The 13,694-nt window shown below is 48.4% G+C and overlaps 1 long non-coding RNA gene across 1 annotated transcript; it reads right to left on the bottom strand.

Annotated features, from left to right (window-relative positions):
- Positions 1 to 8,509: 8,509 nt before the first annotated feature.
- On the bottom strand, positions 8,510 to 10,973 carry LOC124174677. Its single transcript, XR_006868970.1, has 3 exons — positions 10,422 to 10,973; positions 9,962 to 10,351; positions 8,510 to 8,592 (listed from the first exon to the last, which is right to left on the bottom strand). It is a non-coding gene; the product is annotated as an uncharacterized LOC124174677 (long non-coding RNA).
- Between the last annotated feature and the right edge of the window lie 2,721 nt (positions 10,974 to 13,694).

Below are 13,694 nucleotides of genomic sequence, written 5' to 3'. Positions count from 1 at the left end.
GAGCTCGAGGTCATACCACGCTTCTTGATTTCTCAATCACTTCGCAACTTTTTCTTCAGCTTTTTCTACACAATCTTCAATGTGGACGGAATTTCTCGTTCTCGAAATGGGCCAGCGTGAGAATCTCGTGCAGTCGGTACACGATTGAATTCTCTGATCCCACTGGGTTAAGAATTAGAGGAAAAAATGGAAAGAAAAAAAAAAAAAAAAAAAAAAAAACAACAGCCATGTGCGTCGGCAGGATTTTGTATAGGTGGGACAGAGGGAGTCCGGCGCGTTTCGCCCCTTTCGAATCAGGGTGTATAACCCAGAAAAGCAACGAACCTTATAAAACCCTTGTGGAATCTTGGCTGTCGATTTTAATCTCTGCTAAGGGAATTTCAGATTTTTGGAAATTCAATATACCTCTACGTGGACGCAGGCGTCGACCGACGCGGGGCCTTATTATTGTCGGCCTTGTGCCCGCAATGACACGAGGCAGAAAAAGGCTTTTGTTGTGCGCCGAACGAGTTTCCTCCGTTCGCGATAGGGGAATCCTTTCAAAGGGACTTTCACTCATTCGTTTGTTCACCCGGCATACGTGTTTGAAAATATTTATCAGCCCTTCGATCTCGTTCGGTCCAAATATTGATTCACGGTTAACTTCCTTCCGCGGAACAATTGTTCAAATTGTACTTCAGAGCTCGGAGTTTAGCGCTTCGGTGTCCAAAAAGCGAGTAATTCGGATGGCAGGACGCGCGTTCCTGACGAGCTGTAACGAAGTTAACGATCCACCGTGCATATCAGCTAAATTCTCTTTAGTTTTGTTTGTTTATTACCTTGCTTTTTCATCCTAGGTTAAAAAGGCGTGCTCCGTTCAATTAATTATACCACATATCCGTGGGGATGAATTTATGAATTATATATTATATATATACACCAAACAACCCTGCAGCGCGGCTTCTGGCAAAGCCGCGAATGGATATCGCTCGCAGGCGTTCGAAGGATGGTTAATTTTATAATATCGAGTGTGTCTAACCCGATTCATTCCAACTAACCCTGTATATTCGATTACCCGAATTATGCACGGCTGCGTTGTCTAAGTGGATGCCGCCGTTTGAGATCGTCGCCGGCCACGCGTATCCGCCCTTCAAACGATTCGTAATCCCATCACTGTGGCGCATTGATTCCACGGCCACCTAGGCATTCCACCGACGCAAAAACAATATGCCACAAACAAACCAGCCAATACTCGTCTCTACGATTGTTTCACGGTCCAGCTTACCCACTTGATTACGTGGGAACCAGACGCCCAAGTTTCCTGGATCATTCTCCATATTCCACGTGGACAAAGTCAAGCCGATATGTTGGTAGGTGCCCGGTGGGATTAAAACGATAGTGTTAGGTAATCGTTTTATCATTACCCGCGTGCTGTTTGCTCACGTTGTATTATATTGACGAAACTGGAAGAGGATATAATAATGGTATACAAGACAGCCAAAACCACAGGATACGGGCATTCACGTATAATTCTCTCTCTCCGCGTGAAAGTAATCGGGGACGGTGTGAAATTTTACCTTCAATTTAAAGCGGATACAGGATAGAATGAACGTGCAATCGTAGAGTTATGAAAGTGCAGAATGCGCGGTTAATCGATTTTATATAGAAATGTTCTTTCGTGACATGTACACGTTTTTCTTTCAGAAATCAATTCCGACCAACTTAATTATTACGTAAACGCGAATGTGAATATAATGGTGGAGCTACGTTTCTGAAATTATTTTAGCCTTTCACTGAAGTATTAAAGCTAAGCATCTGTTGAATATATCTATATATCTATACCTGAGAGAATTTAGACCTCGGAGTGAAATCTACCTGTTGATATGTTGGCTAGCTAGCACCTGCGGGGGATAGGGGGATGTTTTTTTTCGGGAGGGACGGTGGGATTGGAAGATTAGGTTGCACAACGGTGAGAGGCATTCCGTACAATGGGTGCGTTCGGGTTTTTCATTCCGATTTCCGAGGTTTGACGAAAAAATCGGTATAACACGGTATAAGGGCTTTCGAGAATCACCCCCTGACTATATAACTGGCGGACGAACGGAATGGGGTAAAATTTCCGTGGTGCACAAAGGCTTCTTGCGCTTTGGATTTCACGTACGGAGTATAATAAGGATTCTTCAGCCTTTCTTTGTGGACGCGAAAAATTCGGTACTTTGCTTCACCCACGCGATAGTCCTTCGAGGGCGGCGAGAGAATAGCGAACTGGGTCCTCCAGCCGTGGGATAATAACGAAGGTAAATGTTAAAAAAAACTGCCAACAGCTGTTCCGCTTCCGCGGTCAACTGGAACGAAATCGGCGACGGAGCGAAGGAGCTTTGGTCGAAGCGCTTAAGCCCCGCGTTCGGTTTGTCAATTGAGAAACGCGATTCGTCGATCTGTTGCACCTACCGGTCGTCGGGCCGCCATTAAAGTCGCGGTTTCCTGACCAGACCTGGACCTTCGCCGAGGCCACCGGAGACTGATGGAATGCGCGGGTCGTGTCCGGTGCTAATTGCCGGCGTGCCGCCATGTTTTTGTCCTCGGTAGTCGGCGGCCAGTCGCATCAATCCGATCGCCGCTCTCGAGGCAAAAGAAACCGATTTTGCCAAAATCGTTCGGCCGTCGAGACGCGAGCGCCGCGGCAGCACCTGGCGGTGATCTCGCCCTCTGCGCCGTGGAGACGTCTTCGACGGCATTCCTTGTTATACTCTGCAAGAGAAACCGGAACGCATTCGTGTAAACTCCGCGATCGAGTTCTCCGTATGCCGCGTCTTCGTACTTGTCGAGGCTTTCCCTTGTCACTCTTCCCCCATTAACTTTTGTTCGTCAACGCCTCGTTAATCCCAGATGATGCCGCTTCTCCTCGCACCGTGCCGACCCCGTGTCGCTTGAGAATTGGACCACCCCTTCGATTAGACGCTTCTTTCACTAAATGCCGCGTGTACGTCAACGCCAGCGACTGCGGCTCCGAGTCTGCTTGCCATTCTTTAATCGCCTGTTGGCGTTTCGTTTTTTTCGAAGATTGTAATTACCGCTGCACGTCTCGACAATCGAACAATACGGACTGGCTCTTTGACATCGCCCCTTCACTTTGTTGACGGTACGATAAATTACTAGTTGTTCCCAGTCTTGTGAAAATAATATCTTCGGATTTAGGGCCAAAAGTGTTCTGATCTTGTCTATTTTTCTTGTTTATGTGATACTACCATGAGCTGAGAATGTGACCGTCCAATTACTCTCTCCTAGTTGAAACCAGGAGCAGTTTGTCGGGTGCCTGTAGTTGAGCTTCCACATAGGACATCATGCTGATTGACGTAACTTCGACACCGACGAGCTGCGAGATTTCGAGTTGGTCGCGAGGATGTCATGCAGGTGGAAAAAAGTGGAAGCAGATCGCAGACAGGAAATTGCGATAAATAAACGGATCTTGCAACTTTTGAGGATTCCAAGTACCGGAAGTTTAACGTGGGCGAGCGCGGGCGTAGAACAGAAGCCAGAGTGGGAAGCGAGAAACCAAAGTCAATGAGAGACTCTCGTGAGATGAATAAAAGATGTCCGAGTACAGTTCAGTGGATGTGAGAATCGCGTCATCGAGGATATCAACTGTTGCGACTGGTAAAGAAAAGGAGAGGAGGAAGAAAATAAAAGGCACGAAGAAGAAGAAGAAGAGTACAAAAAAAAAAGAAAAAAAAAAAATAGGAGAAGAAAAACGTCGAGTCGAGGGATGTGAGCTGGGACTAGGAGAAAAAATACATATAGTTATATAAACTCTCGACCGGCGATGCATTCTGGCCGCTGCTGGTGGCACGACCGAACCTCGTTAATAACACTTCGTATTGGCTTTCTGTGCCAGCTCGATAAAAAAAAAAGAGGCACAGCCAAAAACAGGAAACAGACTTCAGGCTGGCAGACGGAGCATAACGCGGCCTCCGTTCGTCAGTCAAAGAGTTCCATTCATCGGCAGGGACGAGGCTTGCGGCGAACTTCAGTCACCCGCGGACACGTGTGCCCCCGGGGCTTCTGACTGCATTGTAAATGGGGATTTATGCTCTTTCGGCGACTGTACCGGCTTGTTTTAACCTATCGAACTGTACCACACGCCTAATTATGCTCCCACTCAAGTGGCTGCTGCTGCTGCTGCTCTTCATTTGCTTACTATTAATAATAATTAACTGCAGACCGGGTGGATAAACAGCAATAGTACCTACCTATAATTTACCCTTGCAGCTGAGCGGGTTTTTTGTCAAATATTTTGAGAGCGTTTCCTGAACTACGGATTTGGTATACACGAATATCGCCCTCTTGAGGCTGCACTCACTAAATCTTCTTGCCCAACGCATCTCAACTTGAAGAGTATTCTTTTATCAAGTGTAGATCTCGCAGCAGCGTGAGCGAAATGCCGCAGAACGTCCGCCTCGTCGAAGAAACGAGGTGCAGAAACCTTTCGGTAAGGTGAAAAAACGAGTTAAAATTACACAATTGCTCTCACGGCGTTCGTCGACTCCATTTTTGGCCGCTACCGCATTACGTGCAGTGGCATATACATACATAGGTAGACGGACGTATCCTACACAGGTAGGACATTCTCGAACGAGGTACACAAACTGATAATTGACATTCTGACACGCCCGGGACGGGCGCGGTTGACATTGACTTCGAGGATGGCACCAGTCTGCTCGGCAGCGTGTCTCGGACAAAAGGACACTCCGCGTCAATTGACGGCTGGCTCTTTTATCTGTATGCATCGAGCACGGTTCTTTGGGTTCGTATCTCAGTTGCCTCCTCCGCGAGAGCGAGACGTCTGGACGGACAGGCGACCGAGACGCCGAGCGACAATGGCTGCGTTGTGGTTATATCAACCTTTCTATCAACGAACCGTGCATTTATAATTCCTTCCCTCCCCCGTCCCCCTTGCGCCAACTCACGTACCCCCGTCAAAGGTCCACCGCGTTCGCGTTGTCCCTTCGTACTTAGCGCCGCCGTCCGCGGTGTACAATGGTGAGATTGGAATTAGTTTCTGGCAACTGGTACGGGGACTTTTATTGGGTCCTATAAACCGAAAGCTCGCATCCGTGGGCCCCGCGCTACCGTAGATAAGGATTAAGATCCCGTGAAAAAGGCGCGGGCTGGTAGTTCTAGCCGGCAGGAATTTATTGGTAGCCGGGTTGTGGGAGGGAAGCTGGCGCAGGTCCGTGTCCGTACCTTCGAGCGGATCCTCGGACCCGCTACGATGGATTTGAATTAAATATACACACGCACACGTATAGCCGTGTGTAAGCGTTTTATCCGCGTGGGCGGATCACGGCTCTCCGCTTACTCGCGGCTTCTGTATTAACTCTTAACACACGTGGGCAACTGCGACAAGCCTCGGTTCTAATGAGCGGATCACGCGCTCTAAGGTGCGACATGGCATCCTGTATCCTCGGCGAATGCGTGTCCGGAGTCGTTGACATTACTAGACAGCACAACTAGCCTGCGAATTATAACCGCGTTCGCTGTCTCGTGTGCGATGTTGCATCTTTACTCTATGAGCCGACTACTTTTATAGAATTAGAAATAAACGGCAGTGCTAGCTTACTGTCATTTGTCGTTTTGTTGTTACCAATTTTTGGCTTACCGCCTCATTCTGCAGGAAATAGGCGATCAAAATGAATTTCGACGTAACGCTTACGACATTTCGTTTCGAAAATACGTGTCTTCAGTATGAGAGATGAGGTTGTTTCGACGAGACTTGAAGCATGCATTATTGAAAAGCAGGTCACCGAAATCAACTCAAACCCGTGAGCGTGAAATAAAGTTTTAGACATTAACCCTTCAACGGTTATTGTAGCATATCATCTACACGTGCGAAACAGTTGTTTCTTAAAATATCTCCCTTAATTCCGATCTGAAAGTTCTGAAATAATTTGAAAAATAGTAACGCATTCCAAAGAAAGTTTTCACTGAATAACTTCGCTTCCAAAACACCATTTTTGAACGGTGTAATTTTTCAAACCTTCTGATTGAGAAAAATTTGACGCGGTTCAGAGAAATGATTTTTTTCAACGGGAAAGAGGCTTGGCCGTTAAAGGGTTAGCAGTGGACCTGAGACATATCGTCAGGCGACTAAATATCGAGGTTCAAATATGGTCATCCTAAAACCGTAGACGCGAGTTTCTCCCGATGAAGTGATGCCCGGACGTGGTTAGCCTGTGACCTTTTCCACGATGGAATAAGAGGAAGAAATATAGAGAGGGAGAAAGAGAGGGAGAGAGAAGGAGAAAGCAGGGAGTGATTTCTCAATGTCTCACGATACGCCAGCACATCGAGGCAGGTGATCGCTTATTGAGAGAAGACGTAAAACCGACCTTCCACGTCTTCGCGGTAGTTCGGCGGAGGTTACCGTAGTAGAAGGGCTTGGGGTATCTCTCTTCACGTCCATCAGATGCATATTGAATCACGAGAGGACGTTGAGGGTCCATTGTTGTCCTCGCATTTGAGTGCTCTCTCCGGGTCCGCCACTCGGCCTTCGTCTTTTGCCTGCCCGAGCCGGGGATTGTTCTTCAGGGAGTGAAAAGTGATAGAATGTCTCTCGTCTCGGCGCGTAGCGATCGTTCGGTCTTGTTTTCTCCGTCTCCGCTTCAAGCACCTACGTAGACTTTTATTCGTCGCTCCGGTTCGGGATTATTAGACATCTTCACTCGCCTCCTCGCAGCTCACCACGTGGATAGACACTCGCGTTAACGCACGCCGAAGAGGCCCTGGTCTCCGGGGCCGGAGGGCAACGTTCCGCTGTAAATTAGGGCTAATTAAGTCCCGAGGGAAACCCGCGGCGGGAAAACGTTAGGCCTGCGCATACCGGGTGGGAGGTTCTTGGGGTCTGGTAGGATTCCCAGAAACTTGGAGAATATTAGGGTAAAGATGTAGGCGGAGGGCGACTCCGAGGTCGGATGTTCACGTGTGCCATGCCGCTCGCCACGTGTGACTTTCGAATTAGAATCCTTTCGGAAGACGAACGCCGCCCGCACCACGCGCCTCCGACGCATCCTATTCCAGCCAACGCGAGAACTGAAGAACCAAAGTGGTGCGACTTGTTTTTATTTCCTCGTTCCTGGTTATATTCCGCGGAATCTTGTCGAAGCGACCCGTTTCCTTCCCTTGTCCTTCGGATCTTCCGCACCGGTTTAAACCGCGTAATGAACAAATACTGGCCAACGCGTGATTATATAATACCAATCGAACGGCTTGTTGCGCAGGTAACAAACCTTGAGTTACTCTCACGATAAGATATTCTGTCAATCTTACGGCCCGTTACGTCAACTCGATTCAGAACTTACAAGTAGTTACTTATCAAATGAGTCAGCGATCGGAATATCTCAGGCGGAAAAGAAATCGAATTCACGTTTCAGGGAGTGTCGCTTACGTGCTGAGCGGAATGCAAATGAAAATAATTCGAAGCATTGTGTCAAGAAATAACAGCACAAGCTCTATATTCGATGCACCGCGGGTGTTAAAATCTTTTACGGTTCATTCCGCAACCTGTCTAATCCTCCAATCGTCACTCGGATTGCTTAAATATAACGTTACGCCTGAAAGTTTTCAATTTGTTTTATTTTTAAGACAAGATTGGATCGAACGAACCTTGGAATTAACAGTTGATCGGCAACCTTCCTCGTACGTATTCTTAATATTGAGACGCGGTATGAACGTCGCTTAAGCTCTTAGGCAATCTCGCGATGGTGGACGTGCAGCACTGTATAGGTTGTTGATTGTTCGGGCATATTTCGTCACCTCATCACCGTCTTCGTACCCATACGTATTGTAATATGCAGCCGATTGAAACAATGGACGTTGCAGTGGATTCCAGCACGATTCCCGTTCCCACCACTTTGTCTCGCGCGAACGTCTGGACAACACACAATAGCCGACAGCCTCGAAAGGACGTTCGACATCTCCGCGATCCTCCTGCCGTATTGCATGCACGTACCCGCCGTATTTCCCACAAGATAATGTTACCCAGGAATTTCATTGTCAAGGAGATGATGATTCAGGCTCTCCGCAATGCTTCTCGTTCGATTCTTCACGCTATTCATTCAGTTTCGCGGTGTGACGGAAATCTTTAACGGACATATAAATGTCATCTCAAGTTCGTGTTACGTCTACCGGACGGTGTAAGATATCGGTGCAGTCAAGTGCATTCTCGTATTCTTACTTCCAGGCCACCAGAGATCGGGAAAGGCATCGACATAGCCGAAGGAAAAGATCTTTTCAGTCGTCGGGATTTGGATCCTGGGATGAAAGAAGTCGGCGTTGAATCCGATACATCGAAAATCAATACCAGAACCGAGAAGAGCGTTTAAATTCCGAGTTTTAATTGAAGAGCTGGATATCGTTAGACCGAAGAGGATACCGTGGTGTTCCACGAACCAAATTTAACAACCCCCCCCCCCCCCCTCTCATCCTCCGCGCATATAAGGAGCATCCGATGCAGGCACCGAACAGCTTGGCCGTCCAGACCTAAGCTTATTTGTTTTCTTTAATTGGTTTCCGATGTTCCGTTTGACCAGCGGGCTGCTCACGTCGTTCGGAATCCTTCAAAGAAATATAAGTAATTTTAAGTTCGCGCGGTGTCGACCGGTACAACGTCTTATCGGCAATTCAATCGCCGGAAAAATTCAAGCCCGTGTCAACGCTAAAGAGAAATAGGTGTAAATATGCCGGGAATAATTAAACTCTCCGGGGATCGGGGACCAGTATAGTAAAACACTCCGAAGGGACCAAGATATCGCCCTTTATTCATTCAATGAAGCGCTCCGTCCCGATCCTTTTCGTCCTGTCCCTTGCACGCCGTTCGATCCTCCACCCCATTGCGGCGGTATTTTACACCCTTCCTTAGCGAACGAGATGTGAAAGGGGTGGGTTCATGGTTAGATTTGTTAAACCGCATCGGACTCAAATGAATATTGGATTTGGGAAGGTCCGAGTTTTTCCAGTTTCTAATCCGACCTGGATTTTCAATGATTGGGAAAAAAGAGCGAACCTCGAGACGATCTAGCATTCTGCAGGATGACGAGCCCGGAGCGCAGGCAGCAGTCCGAGCTACTCGGGGGAAAGGATAGAATAGGAATAAACTAATTTGTTGTGCCCGGAGCGGTCATCCTCGATCCTTGATCGTATACGCGGGCAGGGGATTCTCCGAGTCATGGTTCGGAGCTGCGGAGAGTTTTCGACCGCGGTTACAAGATTGATTCTAAATTGATTCGCCCGCGGGGCACCGCGCGGCGCACTTAGACGCAAGGCATTTGTTAATAGCTGGCCGCGTGCGTGTATTACGTTCTAGAATCTTGCCCCGCATTAAAAAGTTACGCTTCGATGATAGCTCGAGCCGGGTATCTCGCCTACTACCCGGACCGCATCCCGCTGCAGGCTGCCTAGGCACCGGCTAACCCGGGGCGTAATAACCCAGCGACAAAAAGTCACTTTTCAGCTAGACGTTACGTCCGTATAATGTTACCTCTGCAGTTACACCGCGGGTTTGTGTATTTATTTTCATACGTTATTACCGAAACTGCCCCCTCGCGCGTAGGCAGGTGTATGGCCGTGTAACGCGCTGCTCTCTCTCTCGCTCTCCCTTCCATTCTCTCTCTCAAAATAGGTAGGTGGGTAGACGGTACACACGCCCAAAAACCACTATGGGCCCGGCTATCTTCGGCACAACCCGAGTCGAAACCCAGTCGTGTCAAGCCGCCACGAAACTCGTTATTGCTGGGGGGCAGACAAAGATGCTTTCGTTCGAGGGGACCGAGGAACGTTCGTAAGAATATTGTGGCGCCTCCGCAGACGCGGGGTTAACAACGAAAACGGTAGGTACCTTCCTACACGTACGTATACCGTATACACACATCCTATCCCTCTCGTCTAAGCCCACGGAAAACGAAGCATTCATTCAAAAATTACTCACGGTGTTTTACGAGGTTCCGCCAGTACACGCATCATCGAGAGAGTGCCTGGATGGAGTTACGCCGGAAGACTTCACAAGGTCCCTCTGCAAACATCACGGTTCCGCTCCGGTAGGTGTAATGGTTGTGAAACGGTGCTCGTTCCCTCGAATTCTGGCGCACCGTATACATTCATACATTCGTTCTTAACTGCAGGAAGCTAGGCTGAAACACTGCGCGACCTGACTTGCGGAGACAGCCGATTGCGCGCCCTCGTTTCGATCCGCGAGACGAATCCAGGGAAGTGAAAAGGAACAGAGGCTGTTTTTGCGGTCGATTTTGAAAATACCTCGCGAGTGTCTGGCCAATTAATAATCGGTTGAGTCGCATCGGGGGAGTCGTAGTTTCTGCTCCTGAAAAACATTTTCGTTACAGGTATTCGGGAGGGCCGTGAGGAACGATAGGATACGATGTATGAGGTACCCGGCTAGCCCGAGGAAGCGAATGCTGGATACGGAGACAAAGCCGAAGTTGGAAGATGATATCACATGGTTTACGATGTTTCCTTGGATGCTTTATGCCCCCGTGGACCATTCGACGTTTCTTCGAGTTGATATAGCAATATGCAGATGTTCGTCGTGATGAAATATCCCTCCGGGTTCTTGCCGCATGGTGGATACCAGCCTCTTCAGTCTCACCGTGCGATGGTCGGGCAGTCGGACAGGCACGTCCTTCGTTCCAGACCTCGAAGACTCCCCGCATATAACCGTTCGTTCAATTCTTCTTTCCGAGTTACGTTGACGCGGGCAAACGCGACCGCCACGCCATGTATCTCTGACATTTCACAGAAGGAACGAGAAGCGGGGAAAAGGAGGAAGAAAAGGAGCGATTAAATTATATCTTACTATTGTCCGTATCGTTGTCTTGTCTACCGAGGATGGCTGCAGCGACGTTCGACGGCTCCCGCATTACGGAGCGCCGATGGAAAAATCTGAGAGCAGCTTCGAGGCGCGCGGCGCAATCTACTTCCGGAATATCTTTCTACGGAATTCGAATGCATTACAATCTATTCTCGATATCGGATAAGAGACCGAGGTTAAAAAAATATAAGCAGAAGAAGGACGAATGGGAGGAAAAGGGGGATTCGCGCTGTTCACGGGCGCGTTTGATTTTCATGAATGCACGTTTATTATACGCCGCAGGATCGATTCCTGCATCCGACGTGCCGCGGACTCGATATTCAGGTGACGTTTAATCGGAATCGGACCGGCACGGCAGACGATATTTGAAAGTTAAAGTAGCGCCGAGTCCGCTTCTGGACTCGTTTTCGTGACCACGATAGAGTATTCAGATGCATTTCTTCTCGATATACCGAATGCCCGGGCATCAATCCACCTTGACATGCAAATATTCCGACGGGAGGGGGTGGGGAAAAAAAGGTAAGGAGGAATGAATGAAAAAGCGAGGAAAAAGAAAAACAGAAAAATCTCTTTTAGCATACGAACGTCGTTACAATTAATCACGGAACAACGGCGGGCGTCCAACAACCGGAGTCACAATTTGTTACGGCTGACAGTTTCGGAGCCGGATTCGTCGTCGATACGTTTTTGTCTCCAAGAGCTTTAACCGTCGGCGATAAATACTCTTCTGCAGCTGCATTATACGTATATATGTACGTACCAAGTTCATCGTATCATTCACTCGGCATTGTTCAGCCGCGACTGCGGAATCACTAATACGCGCGTACGGCCGAGCCACATCTTTATCACCGTTAAAAATTTTATTGCACACAAGCCGAGCGTGACGGGGTAAATTCGCGATGAGCTTCTTTTCTCGCCTCGTTATTTTTAGGACATCTTAAGGTTGAAAGGAACGTGGCGTAGGCCGCAGAAAGGTATATCGACGCTTCGCGCAAGCCGGCCATTAATCAAAGAATGGTCAATAGTAATAATTTAAATATTGACTCAACCCCAGGCCGGTGTACGTAGGTATGCGCCATGAATAAATTTATGCGTTCAAACTTTCCTGATCAAGATTAATGCCTTTACCAATAAAATGATCGGGGGGTTTTAATACCACATGTGGTGTGTGAATGCGCGGAGGGATGAAGATAAATATTTGTACTCAAGAGTCAAAATAACCACAATCAGCCGCATCCAGCTGTATGGCATGAGACCAGCCGCTTCGCATGTAAGAGTTTAGGTATGCGACCGCTGTCATCTGAATGGATAAAATTCTTGTATTTTGCTGCGTAAAAATATCCTCATCCCATTCTAGCCTATTATGCGTAGGTATAAGATAGAAGCGTGTGACACAGAAATATGTATTTATGTAAAGTTCGAGTCGACGAGAAGCAACGATCATCGCGTGTGTATAACCCAATGACAAAGACGGACACGATAAGGGGAGCAGATCTCACCTGCCGCAGTCAGCGTCGAGTTGAGAGACTCGGTACGAGGACAGGCGCGTCTATTTACGACTTACGTCGGTTTAATCGAGACTTGTATGGAGTAATTGGTGTGAATAATTGACCGAATTAGCGCAGGGCGGATACTTCATCTAGTCGGTTGAAGAAGTCTCTCTGTTGGATCGCACACGAGTATCCGGGTATGAGATTCTTGACCCGCGCAACTCGATTTTATCGGAGATGATATATATTCACAAGTCGGCAGAGGAGGAGCGCCGTTGTATGAGACCTGATAACTCTCATGTTCGGAATAAAAGATGGCCATGGGGCATCACAATGGCTCTGATCTCGCGATAGCGCGTTACCGCGGACGGGGACCGTAGTGTTGTCTACACGGCTCGTTGTCTCGTAAACTGAAAATAATAATTATCTTATTATCTTACTTCATGCCCCGTGTTACGATCCGAAGCTCTTTTCTCTTTCCTCCGCAGGGCCGAATCCGACAGGCCGGAGCATCGGTGCCAGCTTTGGCCAAACTTGAACGGCCACGAAGGGATCGTCTCGACTTTTTCGCGTTAGATACCATTGAAATTCATGAAAATTATTAATAAAAACAGCTCCCTCCGCACTCTGTTCGTCTCACGGCGAGTGGGTATAATATTGATAGATGAGCGCTTCTTTCACTGCTTCGGGGCCCCGTCGCAGGGACCTGCAGTGGGCCTAATGCCCTCGGGGAGAAGAGCTAACCTTCTCGTATTCATCAAAACTGCTTCGATATTCGGGCCCAGCATGACGTCACACGTCTGCCAACAGCCCGGGCTGATCCGTCATTAAAAAATTTACATACGCCAATCAGTCAGCGTTGAAGGGTTCGAGACGCTTTCCTTTTTCATGCGGCTGAAGATTAACATAACACACTGCACGGGCACGGAGTATCGCATTTTCCCGCGTAGCCTCGGCCATCTGGCAGTGGAAGGTGCTGAAGCCAAAAAAGTCTGGGGGCAAAAAGAGAGGAGCAAGAAAATCACGAGAAGTAAAATAGCACCAAAGTTCGTGCGAATGAAAAATGGTAGAATCGTTCGCCCACGAATCAGCGACGACTCATTTGGAGCACCACAAAACCGCAGTGCACATCCGATCGGGGACGAGACGAAGACGCGGTCGACTGGAGCCTGTGGGAACCGGGCGGAAGATCGACCGCCTCGACGATGTTCTTGCCAGCGGAGTCCTGCACGCGCCCTGAGATATCGCCGGACGATTCTCTCCTCGGCCAGTAGTCCGTGTAATCGCGATGTCGCGACGCTGCAGGGACGTTACGTCGAGGATTCGTTGGGGAGGCACGAGACGAT

Source organism: Neodiprion fabricii, chromosome 2, assembly GCF_021155785.1.
Source record: "Neodiprion fabricii isolate iyNeoFabr1 chromosome 2, iyNeoFabr1.1, whole genome shotgun sequence".
Lineage (NCBI taxonomy): Eukaryota > Metazoa > Arthropoda > Insecta > Hymenoptera > Diprionidae > Neodiprion > Neodiprion fabricii.
The sequence above is the reverse complement of the archived record's forward strand: the minus strand, read 5'-3'. Positions and strand labels throughout refer to the sequence as shown.